Source organism: Schistocerca cancellata, chromosome 5 (genome assembly GCF_023864275.1).
Source record: "Schistocerca cancellata isolate TAMUIC-IGC-003103 chromosome 5, iqSchCanc2.1, whole genome shotgun sequence".
NCBI lineage: Eukaryota > Metazoa > Arthropoda > Insecta > Orthoptera > Acrididae > Schistocerca > Schistocerca cancellata.
In genome coordinates this window covers 620806659-620817931 of record NC_064630.1, presented here as the reverse complement: position 1 = coordinate 620817931, position 11273 = coordinate 620806659, and positions in this window count along the sequence as shown.

Sequence of the window (11273 nt, the reverse complement as noted above, 5' to 3'; positions counted from 1 at the left end):
TGGAGAGCGCGAACCACATTGATCAGCTCGTCCCGTGTGCCGACGGCGCTGAATCTCGTGAGGTCAGAGTCGCTTCCGCGTGCACATCAAAGTTGACGGCTTATTAGGGAGCGGTATCCCACTGTTTTCCTTCAGGGGAAATTAGAACCTGAGCAAGGTGTGGAGCGCTAGTTTTTTCCCGCAGTAATAAAACAACAAACTTCTAATTTGGTCCACGTAATTACTTTTGCTTTAGTAGCGAGTAAGAAGGCAGAGACATTGTTTACAATGGCTCCCCTCTTCTGTCATTAGCATAGCAAGAACACAAAAGGCAACTAATGTAGAATAAATTACTCTAACTTCAAATGTTAAAGAAAGAAGACATGTTTTCCTGGAATGTTTGATTCTTTATGTAGGTTACTTAGGTGTCAAAGTATCACGATCAATTAAATGCCACTCAGTGGCCTTGTTGGCACTGGACAAGCTAAGGGAATAGGTATGTAGAGCAGAGACGAATAGTGAATCACTTTAACGACGGTAAGGGCTGCAGATGCAGTGGTCCACTGCCATAAGCAATTCTAATTGACGAGAAGATTGTTGCAGCCCGGCACCTGGGGAAGAGCATCACAGAAACGGCGAAACTGGTTGACTGTTCGCATGTTACTGTTGTGAGAATCTATGGAAAGTGGCTGCAGAGCAGGGAGTTGGTGAAAAGCTGTTGGACGTCCAAGTTTCATCTCAGAGCATGGAGGTCATAGGCTTGCCCGCTCTGTGAGGTAGGATCGGTGGTGATATGTGGCAGATCTGAAGAAAGGGTACAATGCTGGTGCAGGCACCAGCGTTTTGGAGCATACCCTGCAACACATTGCAGCAGATGCTCCTACAAGCCCTCATGCTGACCCAATGACATCACTAATTAATACTGCAGTGGGCACGGGATCATTGAGACTGGTCTGTATATCAGTGGAAACGTGTCATCTAGTAGGGTGAATCACGTTTATTGTTACAACGTATTGATAGTCGTGTCCAGATACATCATCATCCAAGCGGATGGCTGTTCAAATCTTGTACAGTGCCATGGATGCAGGCTGGTGGGAACCATTGTATACTTTGGAGGACAATCACCTTGGCTTCCATGGTACTTGTGGTAGTAATTCAAGGCACCACAACAGCTGTGGACAACATGAACGTTATTGCAGACCAGCTGCATCTCTTCAAACTTGATGTTTTCCTCAATGGCGATGCTGTCTTTCAGTCACAAGGCCAGAATCTTGCAACAGCAGTCTGAGGAACTTGATGTCTGGTTGATGTCTTGGCCATTTATGGGATTTGAATCACCTGTGCATGGACATCTGGAGCCACATAGATCTGGAAAGTTACCAGGAACTTGTCAATCCATGCCACACATAATCGCTTCTGTATTACATTGCGAATGTGGACCAGCAACCTATTAAGCAGGTGATCATATTGGTTTGGTTCATTAGTGTACAACACTGTTATCGGATGAATCTATAATAAATATACAAACAATAAATCTTGGTGAAAACATTTCACATTTGGCTACTTTATTTATTTTCATCTGAGGTCAAATTGATGTTGCAAACACGTACTTTAAAGTGCAACAAGAATGATCTCAGATCTAGTCACCCATCTACATCACATATTGATGCAAATATGGAGTGTGAAAGGCAGTTATTGCAAGAAGACTGTCATATAGCTGTGCATGCAATATCAGAAGAAGATTTAGGGAAACAGAAACTTAATGCAAAACTCATCTCTCACACACTAAAAGATGAACAGAAAGAGGAAAAGAAGAATTTCTGCTGACCTGCTGGATAGAGCCAGGTGCGGTCCTACATTTCTGTCAAAGATTATTGCTACCGGTGTGACCCTCACACAAAGGGTCGAAGGTCCAAATGTCAGAGTTCTGGATCACCAGCTTTGAAAAAAGTCAAATGACAACCTTCAAGAACAAAGAGAATGTTGACCACATTCCTTGACAGTAAAGGATTAGTTCACCATGAATATGTTCCTCCAGGTCAAGCAGTGAACCAAACTCTTCACATCAAAGTCTTGAAATGTTTGCAATGAGCAATTCAATATTGTCACCTCGATTTGTGACATTCTAGGGCTAGTCCTTACTGCATGGCAAGGCAAGACCCTGAACTGCTTTTTCTGTTAACAAGTATCTGGCCAGAAGATCTGTTATTGCCATCCCACATTTGCCATATTTGCCCGACCTCTTGTCTTGCAATTTTTTCTTGTTTCTGCAAGTGAAAAGGTGACTGCCAGGAAAGCTTCATCAACATATCACAGACATCCACCAGAATGTGGCAAATGAGCTTACAAGCATCACAGTTGAAAATTTCCCTGCTTGCTTCCAGGGCCTCCAGAAACTTGGCAACTGTGTGCAGATAGCCAAGGGGGAGTAGGATTATTACTTGGTAAGTGCACTTTTCTGTTTTTAAAAAAAACCTGCCCTGGAACTTTTCTGATGAAGGGAGTATATATGTCTCTGTCCCCTTATTATTCAGCTTTGTCAGACTCAAGTACTACATCATGAAACACATATACATATCAGCTCACTAGTACAGACAAGAGCAGGCTGCTCTTGTTTTCTGTTATCTCACACACAGACAAAGGCACCCAATATTTCTGGTGCTCTGTGCTTAACTAAGTCTGTTGCTCTCCAAAATGGAATACACTTTTCCTCGCACATTGGTACTGCTGCATGGCACTCAGTACTGTGACATTAAGATTTTGTTGTATGTGTTTAGGTATGCTTTCCAACTCCAACAGCACCAATACAACAATGGCTACTGTACTATTGCTCATATTTGTGGTGGACTCTTACTTACAGTACACCAATGGCTATTAAGTGTGTCTTGTCACGTAGCTTCTACATTCCCTTTCTGCTTTCCTAATCTCTGAAAACTTCCAACCCTGGATAGAGTGATTTTCAAATATGTATGGGCTTGCTAGCATATCCATGTTTAACCTGACAGCTCATCTGGTGTTAGCTAGAGACATATTATTGCAGTGTAGCAAACTACTTGCCTTGGCCCTGCAAGCTGACGTCACTAAGTTTACTAGTCTCAAAAACTTACTGCCAATCCTGTGTAATGTACATCAATGGGAGATCTTCCTCACATCAGTAATGTACATTCTCTTGTGTTTAATGTTAATGCAATTTGATACCCATGACAGCTGATCTTAATGTACATGGATGATAACCCATGTCTTTTCACAAAAAATGTAAGTTTACAATAGCATACCTGGCCATGTTAGAGCATTAAGCTGAGGCCAATTAGACATGTTGCTGTAAACACTGCATGCCAATGTGACAAGAAAAACTGATGCAGCTGTCCTGGCTTGGTTCAAAGTATTTAGTGGGAAGTTGGTTAATGATACAAAAAAATGAAATAAATTAATAAATACAACACTTGCACAAATACTGCATTAGAATAGCTTATCAATGGGTCATGTAAAGCAGGACTTAAAGAGTAGCATCTCACAGTTAAAGACAAGACTTCCCAGGTGAAATAAATTCAGAAATGTTCAAACAGTGCAGCTTAGTTTGAAATGAAGTGAGTGAGCAATTTAGAAATGTAAACAAGGACTTGAATCAGTTAAAAGAATTAAATGAGCTGGAATTTAAAACAATACATGATCAAATCTAAGGCACTCAAGAAAGATTAGGAGTGATGGAACAAAGCTGATTCGGATGTAGCTGCTATTTCTGGCTCTACTCTTGCTACTTTGGAGGAGCATGTAGTTGACCTAGTCAATAATAAAGTATGAGAAAGGATTGAATCATCTATAGAAACACCTCATTCTAAGGCAAAAAGAGAGGACAGTGAGTGAACTAGGCTACAGAAAATTTGGGATGAATTAATTAAAACTAAGGAAGTAGATTTTAAGCAAACATTTGTATGTCCATGAGAATGTACTAAAGTACTGGTATACCATGCTCAGCAATCTGGCCTTGAAATGTTTTTAAAACTGTGACAATGCTGATGAAGATTTAAGACTTGAGCAATGTCTGTCATGGGAGGTTGCATATGAGTGAAAGTAACAAAGCGTAGTGTGGTTTTTATTGAAATTGTGAGAAGTATTGGAATGAGAATATGTATTTGAATGGAGCATTATTTTATGAAGATGTTCAACATAAACTATTATGCAATTATCTGTAGAAGCAGTAAGGTTTATTAGTAATGCATTCTGAATAAATTTAGGCATGCTACTAGATGCTTGGTGCCAGACAGCAAGAAGCATACTGTTCAGTGAAAGAGAAGCCTAGATTTAAAATGTGTCTACAACCCAAACCTCGGAGGTGTCTGGTTATTTAATGCATAGGACAACACAGTGCGTGTCTGCTGCAGTGTGCCTCTCAAAAACCAGTATATGAACTGGAAGCATTTTTATTTAGTTTACAATGATGGTTAAGATTTTTAATTTTTTTTTGTTTACCTGAGGCAATAATGCTACCTATAAAGCTATTTGTTTATTGTTGGAGAAATTTAAAAGCAAGCATCCCTAATTTTAAAGTCATTGACATGATGTTAGTGAAAGTCTTTCATCACAGTTCACAATTAAAGAAAGATATGTGTAATTTTTCCCATCATTATGAAGGTCCATACAAAATTATAGGGATTCCTCTCTTGAAGGCCGTTTTTTTAGTAGACCCATTGAGCTGAAGAGAAAAAGGGCTCTATAATATAGATACAATGAAAACACATGTGTCATAAGAGAAATTCCTTTACAACATAGTTTTAAATTGGCATGTGGCAAACAACAGAAAGTAACACAATTTATACAGCAAATAGACCACAGGACCTAGAGGAGTTTTTCCTTTTTCTAAGTGTAGCTGGCTGTTAGCTCTGTCACTTTTTGCTGGGAGGTGGGGAATCAAGGAGAATGTACCCTTAGCTATGAAGTGTAAGCATGAAGGGCTAATGTCTAGGTTTGATTGTTGCAACATGTAAGAGGAGAGAGCATTCGCTGAAACATACAGTAGAACATTCAGAGTCACAGTAGTGAGTGTATGTACCAAAGTGTAAAATAAATACAGTAAACAAGGAAACCAGTTATGAGTACCAACTGCTGTAGGATTAGGTTACCTCGACACATATGTATAAAATGAGGAGGTAGTTTTAAGTGCTATTAATGGGCTATGGTTCCATTATTCATATGTATGTATGGTGTGATGGAAAGGATAGGTGGATCTAGAGGCAAAGGTTTACCTCTACTTGAGATAAAAAGGAGAATACATAAATAGGGACAATATTGCTGTGGATAATTAAATGAGTGTAGAGATAATCTTTCTATGGAAAGAGGTGTATCTTGATGGTTACAACATAACTTAGTATTGTTAGTTTTTAGGTTTCTCCAAAGCGGCAATGTAGAATAATTTACTTGGGTTGGTTAATCTGTTCCAATGCTAATATAAAGATTACATAATAGGAAGACAAGTGTCTGTGTTTTGTGCTCTATTCTCCAGGTTTGTATTACGGGCACTGAAGACCTTGCTGTTGTGCACCCACAAAACCTTATCGTCATCATCAGCATCATCAAATCATCATCACCGTCATCACCAGCATCATCAGGTCTGGAAAGTAGGTAACTGATTACCAAACATCCAACAACCAATACTTGTTAATTGTTGAAAACATTTAACTCTTCTGGTTCAGTGGCAGTTTATGAAGGCTGAAGGTGTCTGCTTAGAGAACTGGCCTCATAACAATGAAAATGGTGTTCCCCATAGTAACTATATAGGGCCATATACCAATATAGGTCTGTGATTTTTATAGAGTCCCAAGTAATTGTTTTAGAAACACATAAAATATTCTTTTAAAATTTTATTGGAGAACAGTAATTTGGTTGGGTTTATAAGAAATTTTTATTGGAGGTTTTGGGTAATTTATCCATGGAACTGGTTTAATTTGAATGTGGAATTTACTCCAGCAAATGTGATTATTTTTAATGTTGATTACCCTCTCCAAATGGTGTCACCAATAAGGTGAATGCTGCATGTGTACTCTTGACTTCCAGCAGTAACTGCAGCATTTCGAAAAAACTAGCTCAATCAGAAAAGGTTGGCAAGCTGCTGAAATAATAAGGTGAGCAAGATTAAATAACAGGAAGTCCTAGCCCCCGATTAGACTTTACTTCACCACCCAGTATCACAATATACTCTGAAATATCACAGTGTTCTTATGGAAACTTCCCTTGGTCACATGCTTGCTGACATAAGATGGCCAGGAGTGGTGGAAAACAGCACTGGAGTCACAGTGGCTGTGGAGGTACCTATTCGCAGCCAGTCCCTGCTATGGTGGTTGTGTTTGATCCCCACTATGCTTGTGGTGACACAAGTACATTTACATTGATCTATATAGAACTGAAGTAATAGTTTAAGTGTTAGAAGGTCTTAATTGCTTATGGGCAACATCTTATATTCTTTAAAATAAACTAATGTAAATACTACAGTATTATGAGAAAGATAGATTACTGCTTGCCATGTAGAAGAGATGTTGAGTCACAGACAAACACAGCAAAAAGACTGCAATAAATGTGAGCTTTTGGCAAGAAGGCCTTCTTCTAACAGAAAACACATGCACATTCATGCAAGCACAGCTCACACACACATGAGCAATGTTTCTGGCCACTGAAGCTGGACTGCAAGCAACTACACCTGATGGGAGAAGCAATCTGAGTGGTGGGGGTAAGGAGGAGGTTGGCATGGGGTGGAGAGAATGAGAGATACCAGCATGGAAGTGGGAGAGGGAGTAGTGCTGCTTGTGGGAGCATGGGGGGCATGGGGGGGAGGGGGGGAGGGCTACTAGATGCAGTAAGGAGATTGGAAAGGTGAAATAGAAGGCTGTCTAGTGCTGGAGTAAGAGCAGGGATGGGGAAAGGGGACAGGTGGCAGAGGACAGTGACTAGCAAAAAGCCTGTAAGTTCTGCATTACATTTCGGAAGCCTCAGATTTACTACAAGAAACACAAAAAACTTTTTACTCAAAATTTTAAAGTAGTGCCTAATAATGGATTATTACCTACACCAAGTAGTTACTAAGTCAGTGTTCCTGATTTTATATTATGTGTGGATGGTTCAGCAGTTAATATACCAAGACATTTTCAAGGTGGAAGTGTTGATGGATACATAGTCAATGACTGCAGGGCAAAGTGTAATAAAGTTTTTGTGTTTAAAGAAAATGTCTCCATCTGGAATTAATCACCAACTAGTGGAAGTTAACAGAATGAGTGTAACGTCAAGGAAACACATGTGGTTTCAGCGCCAAGAATTTTACAAAGGCAGAAAAAATTGGCAAGATGGGGAAATGTGAGTGTGGCCAAGCACGTCAGACTTCAAGAAGAATATAATAATTCCAACCCCAAAGAAAGCAGGTGTTGACAGATGTGAAAATTACCGGACTATCAGTTTAATGAGTCACAACTGCAAAATACTAACGGGAATTGTTTACAGACGAATGGAAAAACCGGTAGAAGCCGACCTCGGCGAATATCAGTTTGGATTCTGCAGAAATGTTGGAACACGTGAGGCAATACTGACCCTATGACTTATCTTAGAAAATAGATTAAGAAAAGGCAAACCTACATTTCTAGCATTTGTAGACTTAGAGAAAGCTTTTGACAATGTTGACTGGAATATCCTCTTTCAAATTCTAAAGGTGGCAGGGGTAAAATACAGGGAGCGAAAGGCTATTTACAATTTGTACAGAAACCAGATGGCAGTTATAAGAGTCGAGGGGCATGAAAGGGAAGCAGCTGTTAAGAAGGGAGTGAGACAGGGTTGTAGCCTGTCCCCGATGTTATTCAATCTGTATATTGACCAAGCAGTAAAGGAAACAAAAGAAAAATTTGGAGTAGGTATTAAAATCCATGGAGAAGAAATAAAAACATTGAGGTTCGCCGATGACATTGTAATTCTGTCAGAGACAGCAAAGGACTTGGAAGAGCAGTTGAACGGAATGGACAGTTTCTTGAAAGGAGAATATAAGATGAACATCAACAAAAGCAAAACGAGGATAATGGAATGTAGTCGAATTAAGACGGGTGAAGCTGAGGGAATTAGATTAGGAAATGAGACACTTGAAGTAGTAAAGGAGTTTTGCTATTTGGGGAGCAAAATAACTGATGATGGTCGAAGTAGAGAGGATATAAAATGTAGACTGGCAATGGCAAGGAAAATCGTCTCTGAAGAAGGGAAATTTGTTAACATCGAGTGTAGATTTAAGTGTCAGGAAGTCGTTTCTGAAAGTATTTGTATAGAGTGTAGCCATGTATGGAAGTGAAGCATGAATGATAAATAGTTTGGACAAGAAGAGAATAGAAGCTTTCGAAATGTGGTGCTACAGAAGAATGCTGAAGATTAGATGGGTAGATCACATAACTAATGAGGAGGTATTGAATAGAATTGGGGAGAAGAGGAGTTTGTGGCACAACTTGACAAGAAGAAGGGACCGGTTGGTAGGACATGTTCTGAGGCATCAAGGGATCACAAATTTAGCATTGGAGGGCAAAGTGGAGGGTAAAAATCGTAGAGGGAGACCAAGAGATGAATACACTAAGCAGATTCAGAAGGATGTAGGCTGCAGTAAGTACTGGGAGATGAAAAAGCTTGCACAGAGTAGCATGGAGAGCTGCATCAAACCAGTCTCAGGATTGAAGACAACAACAACAATAACAACATGCCTCCATTTGAGACCTAATTTCTTATAACTTATCTTCATGGACCTTATGTGTAATGTATGTTGGAGGCAACTGAATCGTTCTGCAGTCAGCTTCAGATGCCGGTTCTCTAAATTTTGTCAACAGCATTGCTTGAAAAGAATGTTCTCTACCCTCCAGGGATTCCCATTTGAGTTCCCAAAGCATCTGTGTAACATTTGCTTTTTGTTTGGACTTACCAGTAACAAATCCAGCAGTCTGTCTCTGAATTGCTTCGATGTCTTCCTCAAATTCAGCCTTGGATGGATCCGAAATATTCAAGCAGTACTCAAGAATAGGTCACACTTGCATCCTGTATACGGTCTCCTTTACAGATGAACCACACCTTCCTAGAATTCTCCCAATAAACTGAAGTCAATCTTTTGCCTATCCTCACACACTGTTGCATTTCGTATCACTTTGCAGCATTATACTCCAATATTTAAATGACGTGATTGTGTCAAGCAGGTCACTATTGGATCTAAAAATTACGGGTTTGTTTTTCTTACCCATCCGGATTAATTTACATTTTTCTACAGTTAGGGTAGCTGCCATTCATCATACCAACTAGAAATTTTCTCAAAATCATCTTGTATCCTGCTACAGTCCCTCAACTTAAACACTTTACAATACACCACAGCATCATCAGTAAACAACAACAGATTACTGCCACCGAGTTCACCAAATCATTTATGTCCTATAACACTTCGCTGAGGCACTCCAGACAATTCACTTGTCTCCGATGAACACTCACTGTTGAGGACAACATACTGGTTTCTATGGCGTAAGATGTCTTTGAGCCAGTCACTTATCTGTGAAGCTATTCCATATGCTCACACCTTCTTTAACAGCCTGCAATGGGGCACCGTGTCAAATGCTTTCTGGAAAGCTAGAAATATGGTCTCTGCCTATTGTCCTTCATCCATAGTTGGCAGTACATCATGTGAGTAAAGAGCAAGTTGAGTTTTGCACAAGCAATGCTTTCTAAAACCATACTGATTCATGAACATAAGCTTCTTGGTTTAAAGAATGTAGTGGTCCCATAATAATTTGGTGGCACCTGAAAATAAAGCTTTAGGCTTAAAAATTGGACATGCAATAAATAGACATTACAGGCAACTGAGGAATTTTTTAAAAAAATTCTATGAACAATTACATTTATTCTATTAACTATTGCATCTTTCTCAGCTGATCCCTTTAGGTGTATTCCTGTCTCCCTGATAATTCACAATAACCTGTCCTTTAATTTTTTTCGATTACAGCTTCGTGTCTCACTGTCACAAAATAAAACTAATATACACACTGATTTAAATTTCTCATCTCATAAACAGTAATGGAATGTAACATAATTGGTGACGTTCAGGGAATTAGATCGGCAAAAGCGACGCAAAAAGTAGTTGATCAGTTTTGTTATCTGGACAGCAAAATAACTGACAAAGGCCAAACTGGAGAGGATATAAATACAGACTGGCAATAACATGAAAATACTTTCTGAAAAAGAGAAACTTTTTAACAATGAATATAAATTTTGAATTTCTGGGAGTCTTTTTCTGTCTAGAATGTAGTCTTGGGCAGAAGGGAAATGTGGAAAACAAACAGTTCAGACAAGAAGAATGTTGAATACTGGATTGGTAGAGTGGATAACTAATGAAGCAGTACTGTATCAAACTGATGAGAAAAGAAATTTATGGCATAACTTGACCGAAAGAAGGGATTAGTCAACAGGTCACATTCTGAGGCACCAAGAAATAATCAATTTTGCAATAGAGGGAATTGTGGGAGGTAAACATTGCAGACAGAGACCAAGATCTGACTACAGTTAAGAGAGTTCACATGGATGTAGGCTGCACTAGTTACAGCAAAATGAAGGTGCTTGCATGGGATAGACTAGCATACAGAGCTGCATCAAACCAGTCTTCGAACTACATTAAGAAACATCATTTTGAAAACTTCAGATCATTTTCATGTAAATTTCTTTTGTGCAATGTCATTAGCAAGTTGGTTCAGGAATATTCCATTAACACATACTCATTGAGTTTCCTAGTTTAATGATCCCAAAATTTTCTCTAGGCCTTAGGAGGATAGTTCTAATGAGAGATAGAACCTTGCCAGACTCATCAATTTTGAATCCTGATGAGTGTTATGTGCACATTCCTGGATATACTTAGTTTGAACTAACACCATATTTCTTATTAAGTGTTAGCACAAATATTGCCAAATAGTGTCACAAGGTTTTTCAAAATCCATTGGGATAGGGGGGGGGGGGGGGGGGTTCATCAAGGGAACTTTACGACAAGAGGGTTCAATGAAGGAAGACAGAGGTCAGAGAGGAAACTCCCAACAAAGTGCTACTGGAACACCAGACCTCTGTCACCCTTGTGAGAGGAAAATTCCTCTATTAGGGATAGAGGATTCAGTGGTTTGGTATTGGGTATTCAGGTTAGTTGCAGACACCTATTGCATCACTGAGGAAGTAATTGGTGGTGTCTGGTCTGTAGAAGAGGTGACTGTCCGCAGGGCTCATCCAAAAGGTGCAGTGGTGAACCAGATACAGTAGCTGTAATG